Below are 10,598 nucleotides of genomic sequence, written 5' to 3'. Positions count from 1 at the left end.
TGGGCTCTCATAATTGAACATTAATTAGTTGCATGCTTCTTTTTAGACATCACAACATAAAAAGTTAAGTAACAAGCACGCACTTATCATTAAGTATGTGAGTAATGGCATCCCCATGTAGCAGAGCACTTAAGCATTCACGTTGTGTTTAAGCAGCTTGTCACATAAGGATGGAATTACTCACTTGTTTATAATTCAGTATATGTTTAAGGGCTTTACTGAATCCAACGGGAAGTTGTTCTGATCTCACAATTGCTAGTCTTTGTTTGCTTACTTTTACTAATGGTAGTTTTGTGGTTTAATTCAGTTCTATAGAGGTTTTGGGAAAGCTCCTCGATGGATATGGTAGGCTTGGGCCACAGCTGTGCTAGGTATTTACATTGCCTTGTCTGTTGATGATCATGGGATACAGGTTCGTGTTGTGTTTTTGCTAAACAACCTGTTATATACACTACTGTATTTTGATATGGATTTCAAGTGAAGCTTTGTGGTTTTCATTTAATTACAGGCAGAAATTTGCAAAGAATTTTTAGTGAGGAAGATTTGACTGAGCAAATTTTCCAAGTATGTGAGTGTAGTGTTATTGTTTCACATTGAACTCTTTTCTTGCTGTGTATCAAACCTATGGAAGCAGTCTTACTCATTGGTCAGTGTTAGTTTTCCTATTTTAGAACCTTAGCATTTCTGTTTAAGCTTCCTGGTTCTGTTTTCACCTTCCTTTCAATCTGGAATACAGAGGATTCTTTAAGAGTGACTGGCAGTGTTCTCTTAGTGATGTTCTCAGAACAACCAAACAAAGCAAGGTACTGCTTCCAGCTTAGTAGTTGAATGCACGGTTCTGCTTTGGTAGAGTTTCAGGACAACTTTACCATGATTCTGGGTCACTGTTTCAGACCCAGGTGTGACCTGTGAAGCATCTTAGTAGGATAATTGCATCTGGTAAGTGTCCATGCTCTCAACCTAATCTTTGCCAGTGCTTTGGAATCCATCTGCAACATAGGAAAATGCAAATGTACCTAAAGACTGCTGGAAGTCAAAACCAAATAAAGTATTTAGTGGTCATCCTTATGCCACAGATTCTTTGACTCATTCCAAGTGTCCCTGAAGCTCCAGTCACTTTCAGAATGTGCAAATGCGTCAGGCATGGAAGTCTGGTGTTTTAATCTGTGTATTTTTGTGGCTGCATTTTTTTTCTTAGTAGGTGATATTTTTTTCTGCTGCTGTGATTCTTTCATCACTGTGTGTATGATGGCATCACTGTCATGATCAGAGCTCATCAAGACTTGCTGTGTCTACTTCATCAGTAAAATGTATCAGTCTTCTTCATGTACTGCTGGCAGTTAAAGTCCCTCCTTTAGTGATCAAAGTAATTTTTGCTTATTGCTGAGGAGGTTCTGACATGGCTTCCTTTTTCCCCCAGTAAATACAGATTGCAGTTTGTATCTTTTTTCTGTCTCCTAGAGGTAGAAAGCAAAGAGTCAACTCTAAACCTTTTCCTGGGCAGACTTAAAAATTATTCCCTGAAATCAATATTCTTGTTGCTTAGGAAAGCCCTGACAGCTGGTGCAGCAGAGGTGCTGAAAAATCCAGATGCACAGAAAATGAGATTTTTTTTCCTGAAAAGATGAGGAGGATGTTTGAGATTCTTTTTGTTAATACTTTCAAGGTTTACTGTGCAAACCACAGGGCTAGAAACTTTTGTTGTTTGTTTAAAATACGGAATCACCTGATTCTAGGGAATGGTGCTTTAAAGAAAACACCTAATTGTGCAAAATTTGTGGTAAAATCACATGAATAGGTAACTTCATAAGAGAGAACAATTTGTAGGATATGATCAAATAGCAATGTGGGCAGATAACCATTATGTATTCTGAAAGATATAAATTAAGTGTTGTTCCAAGCATTTAAATAGACTGTGCCCTTATTTAAACAGTGGTTCCAAAGTAGTGTAACTCCAGTGGTCATTACAAGCTAAGTCGAAGAAAAAGCCCCTTAGAGAGAGAATTCCTCAGTCTTCCACAACAGTTAATAAGCTACCAGGTGACATTTGCTCTCCCCTTCTCCCAATGCTGTACTTAGTTGATCTTGTCCATCTCCAAGCTCTTTTGCACTATGTGGGTGGGTGAGGGGAAAGCAAGAAAAGCACTTAGTCCCTGTTAGATCAGTTCACTCAGGCAGTAAATAAAGACCTTTACCTTGCCATAGTCCCTGTGCTTGGTCTTCTCCTGTAAGAACCCATTTAGCTATTGACAGGTATCTTCTGTAAATACACTTACTACCCTAATAGAGAGGGGGCAAACCCATGAGTTTTGAATGTGAGTCTTTGAAATATTTTACCTAGTTCTTGAAAGTATCTGAGGTGATTTATGCTTTTCCCATGCAGAATGCCAGGCGTGATAGCAATGTGAATTTTCTTCTGATCTTTCAACCTCTCCCTCAACCAAGAACTTGAAGAGTCAGGATATCTCAGTTTTATATCCTCCTGCAAAATGACACTGCTGGCAAGGATCCTTAGGTACAGTACATTACTTATATTATTATGCAGTTTTGTCAGCCAAAATTGTTATTTTGCAATTTATGACTACCTAGATTGGGGATGCAGAACTGATCAGGCACAGCAGCCCAGAACCTAGCACAGAAATTTACTCCAGCTTTTATATTCTTCATGGCAAGTGGAGTGGCATCTTTTTATTTTGCAATATTTTGAGACCTTTTTAAGACTAGGCCCTTTTTCTGAAATCTTTCTTTCTCAATACATTATTTCCTCATGCATCTGTGGCAGAAGGATTTCCTTTGTCAAATAAAGAAGGTTTTACTTAGGAAATACAAAGCCAAAAATGGTTTTAGGATTAATCAAGCCAAGGAATAAAGAGTGTAGAACCTACACAGTGATCATCTAGTCCAAATATCCACATTACCTTCTTTCTAATTTTTTTCTCAAAAAGGGAGGACAAGCAAAGTAAAGTAACAAAATACAAAGAAAAGTAACAAAACATACTTAAATTTAATACCAAAAATGGATTGGAGGAACTATAAATATTTCACACTGAAGGGATGAAATCCTGGTTCTCCTCAAGTTTGTGAGTGTTTTGTCACTGGCTGATAGGGTCAGCATTTTGCCTTGCATATCTGAATTAATGTTTTCCTTGCATAAATGTAGACCAGTCAGAAATAATATTTTTGTTTCAAAACCAGTCATTTATTTCATTCTTATTTTCTTGCTTCCCTGTATTTACAAAGGCTCTGCATATACTGCACTGTGTTTGTAAAAACTATAATTTTCTTTAGAAAATAATATTGTTTGCTCTCATGAATAATTTATCGCAGAGTTTTCTTTTAATCCCTCATCAAATGTGCCATTCTTGTATCTTCATAAAGGAAAAGAAAGGAAAACAACACTCTGAGGCTGATTTATGAATTAGACCATGAACATTAAAAATATATAAAACCTTGGTATAAATAAGGACTTCAGTTTTGATTCTAATTAATTTGTATCAGTACCTCTTGAACAATACTATTAGTTATATATAGGTTTCCACTATTATAACTGTCTTATCACAGAGTATGAAAAAAAGGAGCATGAAAGATAAATATGGAGAGTTGATATTTAACCTTGAACTAATAAGACTAAAAATATAGGTAGGTTTTGAAAGGAAAAAAGAAATACTCAAAGTACAATATAAATTAAACTGTAAATAGTATGCAATTTATAATATTTCTGAAACAAATAGTTGATAAAATAACTTTTAATCCAAGTTCCTATATATTCCGTTAGGTTGAAATAGAAATACTATAGATGCAAAGAAAAAAAACCTAGAAGCACCTTCATAGACAGTGTGTGGCCTACAGATGCTTGTTATTAGATTACTACTGTTCATTTGATATGCACATCAGATAAGCAAGAGACCTTTCTGCATCCCATTGAACTTCAGGTCTATCTTGTCCCTCTGATCTGTAGGAGATCGTCTACCTCTACTGCCCAGCTGCTGAGCTGGGACATCTGCAGCTCATTTCCCCAGTATTAGACAGATTCAGGCACTGCAGGTTGTGTAAAGTGTGTTTAAAATATCAAAACTGTGTATCCTGTGGTAGTTATAAAATGTTAAATGATTTTAAACCCAAATAGTCAAGAATTGCCATGAAGAATGTATTTACAAAGTCAAACCAGCATTAAAGGCACTTATCTATGCCAGGGCTTATAAAAGTTTGTTCATGTATCTGAGCTGACCAATCCTGAAATGTCAGCCTCTTCCAGCCATCTGATTCAGTCAGCCTGTAATAATCAGCTAAACCTGTTCTGCTTACCTGTGGTTGGCTGCCTCAGCATGGCTGAGTGGCTTTGTCTGTGGCTTCTGCCACCTCTTGTGTGTGCACCTTAGAGATCAACAAAGTTAGGGGCTACACTGGGGGCCTTGGGGCCAGGAGCAGCAGGGAGTGAATTGCTGGCCCTTAATAAAAAGAAAATAAAATGTGTCAGAGAAACAATGGAATGAAATCTTTTGGGGAAACAAATGATAAGATGGTCCCCGTAACGTTCTTGGAAACACAGGCTGATCTGCATCATCAGCTGTGGTGAACCAAAAAACCACCCAAGTCATTCATCAGTATTTCTAATGGTTCATCAACATTAATGTTATAAAATTTAAGTTTAGATATTTCTGAAGTGCAGCTTTTCTAGAAATCCAGTGACATTCATAACATATCTTCCTTAAAATGTTCCTTTATTTGTTATTGAAGAAATTTGGTAGAGAACCTGATGTGCTGCACATATGGGAGTTGCTGGAGATTGATTATCCTGATGATTGTGTGATACAGATCCCCAGCCTAAAGGTTGTATGAGTATCTTCTGTGGTAATTTACTGTTCAATGAAGAAAAGCAGAATAGAAGGAACTGTTGTTGTTTTGCTATTACTGGTTATTTTGATATTTGTTACTACATTTTTCCACTTCTATGTTGTCATTTTGGATGTCAGTTCTATAACATCAATCTCAATCTTTTTAATGTTTCCATTTTCTGAAATTCAAATACAAATTTTCAAGAGTACAACCAAAACTCATAAGTTACTTATTTCTGGCTGTTGGCTGGGTGACAACAAATAACAAGCATTAGACCTCTTTAGTATAGGTGAAAATACACTTTTTAGTATAGGTGAAAATATATTTATATATTCATGTTTCCTGATGCTCTCCAGGAAGAGAATGATGAGCAGAAGCTCAGCTCCTCAGAGATGTTTAGGTCTTTGACAAAAATATATTTCAGTACAGAAAATTGATGGATGATGTGCAGTGCATCTGTATGTGTCCAGGGGCTGTTTTTAGTAGTTGGAATTTCATGCTGGAGCCTTTCTGAGCAAAACATCTCTTTTAGTCCATTTTTGTTTGAGGGAACGCCTCAGGTTTAAAAGTCTGTTTGTTTCAGGGTAATTGAAGACAGCGCAACTTTAGTTTGCGCAACTTTAGTGATTTGAGAGGGGGGTGCCAAATCTTAGGGATCCACTCCTGCTCCAGCCAAAGACCACTTGAGTAGCTACCATTATTTAATAGAAGATAGCTATAATTCAGGAAATGATTAGTAAAAATGTCCTTAAACTCTTGTGCAGTTGAATCAGCTCACCTGTGAAAAAGCCTCTTTCCTTCAGATGGTGGGGCTATTGACAGGAACAGCTGTAGCAGCTGCTGTGTGGGAGTGTGTGTGTGTCTTGCCCAGCAACCTCGTTCATTGACAGTGGATTTCACCTCCCACGCTCCACCTGTGAAGGCCGTGACTACTCAGTTTCTATCCAGCAGTGGAGGATGCAGCCTGGACTTGCAGTTTCCCCTTTTCAAAATTTGTGGATGCTGGAAATACACATCCATCCCCCCACCAAATGCCAATTCGTGACCTTCAGGATAGGTGGAAAGTGTGATTGCATGCAGAATGATAAATAGAAATGAAGCAGTGTTGTGTTGGGACTGGTTTGTCATGTGTTTGTGTGTGTCTGTATGTTTACACACATAGAGTGATCATTTGTATAAGGAATTGCAGTACTAAGAGTGGCTCCTCCTCTGTTATCACTATACACATTGAACTAGAGACTGTGTTGTTAAAATACTCCATCAAGAACACAGAAACATCTGTTTTACTATCTTACTAATTTTTTGCCAGTACTTCTTTTGTTTGTAACTTTATTTAGAGAAAAATGGCCACATTAGCTTTTGTTTAATTTTATTTTGTTTTATTTGCATGATAGAATATCTAAAATACAGTTCACAAAATTGCATAATGTGTAATGAAAATACATTTAATATTAATTAATATTTATAAGTATAATAAAATATATTTTTTATTCAGTTTATGAGATAGAGAACCTATAATGTATAAAAATATCTATTAAAGAATCACAGAATTTTTTATATTGGAAGGCATCTCTTGAGGTCATCTAATCCACTGGCCCCTAAATGTTTTTTTTTCCCAAAAAACCCAACCTTTTCATTTCAGCAAGAGTAGTTTCATACAGCTTCTTCTCTCTTATTTAAATCATTTATTTGATGCATCTTTAAAAAAAGAAACCAAAGACAAGGATTCAAATTATATAAAGTATAGAAAAGAAATTAGCTTTTTACAAAAATACTAGTAATTTAATCTAGAAATATGATCACAGAGTTCATCAGTGTCAGCAGCTACTGCTCCTTTGGAACTAATAATAATAGGATGATTTTTAAAATAGCATCTACAATTCTGTATCTGAATTATTCTATGATTCTTCAAATTAATAATTCTAATTGTGGAGGTGTCACCACTTTAAAAACTGGTTTGTTCATTCCGTGTGTGAACCACGCCCTGAAAAACTGAAAGGCTCTGCACATGCCTAATTGAATATTTAACTCAGCATCAGTGTTAAACGTGTTTTCAGTCTGTCATTCTCTTGTTTAAAATGCTGTGTAACTCAAGGGTTTCTGTTTGCTCCTGTAGCAGACCAATTAAAATCTGCCATGGCTTGCAACTTAATTCCTGCAGCCTAAGGTGCACAGTGTTCTATTCTTCCACTGAAAACAATTGGGGAAAAAAATTCACTGCCTTTTTATTCTCTTTTTCGTTGCATTAAATGTAACAAGAAGAATGAGCTTGATAGCACTGTAAGCTAAACTCTGATAATTGTGCTCAAGACAACAGACAATCAGAGCTCCTCACACAGACGCAGGAACCTTCAGCCTTTCACCTACATGCAGCTGGTTTTGTGTGTTCTTACAGCTTTTTCAGCAATGTCTTGGTTGCTGATAACCCAGAAACAGGCTGGTATCACTCCTGATTGCTCCTGGACTTCTGAAAAGGTTTTGTGGGAATTTGGAAGAAGAGTTTATTAATTCATATTTCTTTAGGCTATTATGATGCTAATAGTCTAAAAGATCTCTAGCTTTAGAGCTGCAGAATCCCTGGGAAGTTCAGGAACCTGACTCTGCAGTGACCTTTTCTCAAACAAAGGTCAGCGAGCCACAGGCAGACTTGCCAAGTCAACTGCTTTTCCCTGTAGACTAAAGCTTTGTGGTCTTATCCATGGATCTGTTAGGAAACTTGGCCAAGCTTTTTGTTGTCTGAGGCACAATATGTGTGTCACATGAAGTTTCATACTATGTGAGAATTATTTCAGCAAATAGAAGTAAACTTAGTGTTGAAGGAGCTTAAAATCCATCCTGTGGCTTCATGTATGTTATTTCCAGTTTTAATGATTTCCTATATTCATTAATCAGATGTGGTTTTGAACAAACCTCACTCCTATTTTCATGTTTGTTTTTTTGTTCTCTCAAAGTTGAGAGGGATGGAACTTACTTGGCACATTAGGGAATTATCTTTCAACTGTTTGGATTAGCTTGGGATCAAAAAATAACCTCATTACAGCTACTGACACCTCATTATTGTAAACTCATTGTTTCCTATGCCAATGACCTTTTAAATACAGGCGTTTAATTCCTTTATTTTAGGGGATTGTTTTAAGGACACAAATTCTGGAGAGGCTATTACCAGTTATTTTAAAGAGAGTCAGGATTGGTTTTGGCAGTTGGATGTGGCTTGGGGTGGCAGTTTTGCTTTGACAGTGTTGTGGGGCTTGTTAGCTTTGAATGAAGATGAAATTTGGATCGTGACAAATGTGTGATCTTTCACCCTCTTCCTTCAAACTTCTTTTTGTGAGAACTGGGCCTTTATGCTGAAAAGGCTGTGAAAGCTGAAGATTTTAGTGTATTGAAACTCTCCAGTATATTTTCCCCTATTTTCCTTTATCTCTGTTCATTTTCATCTTAATTAGGGTACCTGTTTAAGGCAAGAACTGTGTGTTCAGGTAGTATTAATCAGACAGTGTATCTTTGGAGACAAATACAGTAAAATTTTCCATTAATATTTCAGAAGGGGACTCTATTTTTACCTAGTACACTTCGGGTTAGATGCTCAGTTCTTCTAGGTCTCCAGACTTCACAGGAAGCTCAGAGATCTGCTGATTTATAGCCACTGCACATCTGACCCAGTGTCCGTGCAGATATTTCACTGACATATGATCTGAAACTAGGAATGTGTTTGCTGCTAAGGATTTAAAATTTCATTTATGTTACTGGTGTAGCAAAAATAAATGCCAATCAAAAGTGGCTTCTATATTGAATATTTTTAGGTCATTGTCCAGTCATGCCCATACAGACTTTCTAATAGGCCTAAATTCAGATGCTGGACACAGATATGGCACTGGGAAGTGGGAGCTCTGAGGTGTTGACAGGGACCGGTGAATGGTGGACTGATAGCAGTCAAGTATGTTACCTCTTTTAATTTTTTATTGACCTCAGAAGCCTCAATCAAGGTACTTATAGCAAAGTATGAATATGTCAAATTCCTGTGTGAGTCACAGAATTCAAATAAAATCCACCAGATCCTGTAGATCAAAAGCTCAGTGGCTGCACTTTGTACTGGGCTTTATATTAATAAATTGCGCTTGATGGTTCCAGTGATACCTGTCACTGCTGCAAGGCCTGAGTTCAGATCGCTGTGCAGTGTTGCAGCTCATGACAAATATACTCCCCTGGAATTTGTTATGTGCTCTATGGAATAGCTTGTCATCAAACCTGCATCCCAGTAACTGTATACGCAGTGAATAAAGATAGATTGTTCCTGTCTATAGCAAAAGGCAGGGAATACACGTCAGTGACTGTTTAGGTTTTTTATGATTCAGTTGGCTCAACTTACTCAAATCAACTTTTATGATAATTTTCCCATCAAGTTCCATCTGTTTCAGAAGGATGACAGATGTGAATTTGTGGGACTCTGTCCTTTTGTATTATCAGGAGAACATAATGACGTATTTTAAGTCTGGCAGCACTGTTGGCTATTTTGGCCGGTGTCACATGGGATGAGGTGGGATTGGCCATTACCAGCTCCATGCGTGTGTTGTAACAGCAAACATTTTATTGGCTCTACAAGTTGTAACTACTGACACTACATTTGTGATGCTGTACGAAAAAGAGGAGGGGTAGTAGTGGTAATGCATAAGATAATGCTCAAATTTATACAATCACTGTTTCAATAATTGAGGGAATGTTGGACTTTATTGCATGTCCCTGATCAATACTGAAATTCTGATGCAACTTTGTGAAGAAATGAAACTTTCTATTATAAGTTTGTTTATATGCCACAACTTTTTATACTTTTCCACAACTTATTAGCCCATCTTGTGGAAGTTATGGGTTTGCTATGACTACTTAGTCATTAAATGCCTGCTACTTTCTTTTGTTTGAAGAGAAGTAATTTAAGAAATAGATACACTGTGTTGATTCACTGTCGTGGCTAGGTAGAAATGTCCGTTAAGACCACAGTACAGTAATTTCACGACTATAAGGCGCACCCTTTTGACTGAAATTTTCCCCTGAACCAGGAAGTGCACCTTATATGATGTACAAAGTTGCGACATTTACCACCCTGGAAGTGTGAGCCGTGAGCCGTGGGGGGAGCCGGCAGTGCTGCAGCAGCCGTGTGGAGGTGGGCCCGGGGGCCCGCGGCACCGCCCCTGTCGGGTCCAGGTGGGCCCGGGGGCCCATGGCTGCCGGGTTGGGGCAGGGCCTCGGTCAGCAACTGCGCGGGAGGAGCTGGGGGCAGAGCCCCGCTGCAAAAAAAAAGTGCACCTTATAGTCCGGTGCACCTTATATGATCTACAAAGTTGCGAATTTTGCCGACTCACGGGGGGTGTGCCTTATAGTCCGGTGCACCTTATGGTCGTGGAATTACTGTAATTACAGCTCAAATATTTTGAAATAACTTGTATGATCTGTCCTTCTCTTTTTAATGTTAAAAAAAAGGGGCTGTATTTTTCCAGCAGGGTTTTTATTTGTGTTTTTTTGTTGGTTTTTTTTCTTTTCTTTTTTTTTTTTTTGTAACAATAGCCACAACAATATGTCACAAGATAAACTTGGTGAAAGCTACGCAAAGACAAAACGTGGCCCATAGACACTGACTTTATTTGAAATTCACTCACACAGTCATCTGGGACATTTGTGTTTACAGCTTTGTACTATACCACCTGTGCTGGTTACCTGGCAAGCACATCTTTGGTGTTCCACATGTTGTCTGGCTCTTAGTCCACACA

The sequence above is a fragment of the Catharus ustulatus genome, chromosome 1, assembly GCF_009819885.2.
Source record: "Catharus ustulatus isolate bCatUst1 chromosome 1, bCatUst1.pri.v2, whole genome shotgun sequence".
In the NCBI taxonomy this organism is placed as follows: domain Eukaryota; kingdom Metazoa; phylum Chordata; class Aves; order Passeriformes; family Turdidae; genus Catharus; species Catharus ustulatus.
This window is presented reverse-complemented; position numbering follows the sequence as displayed.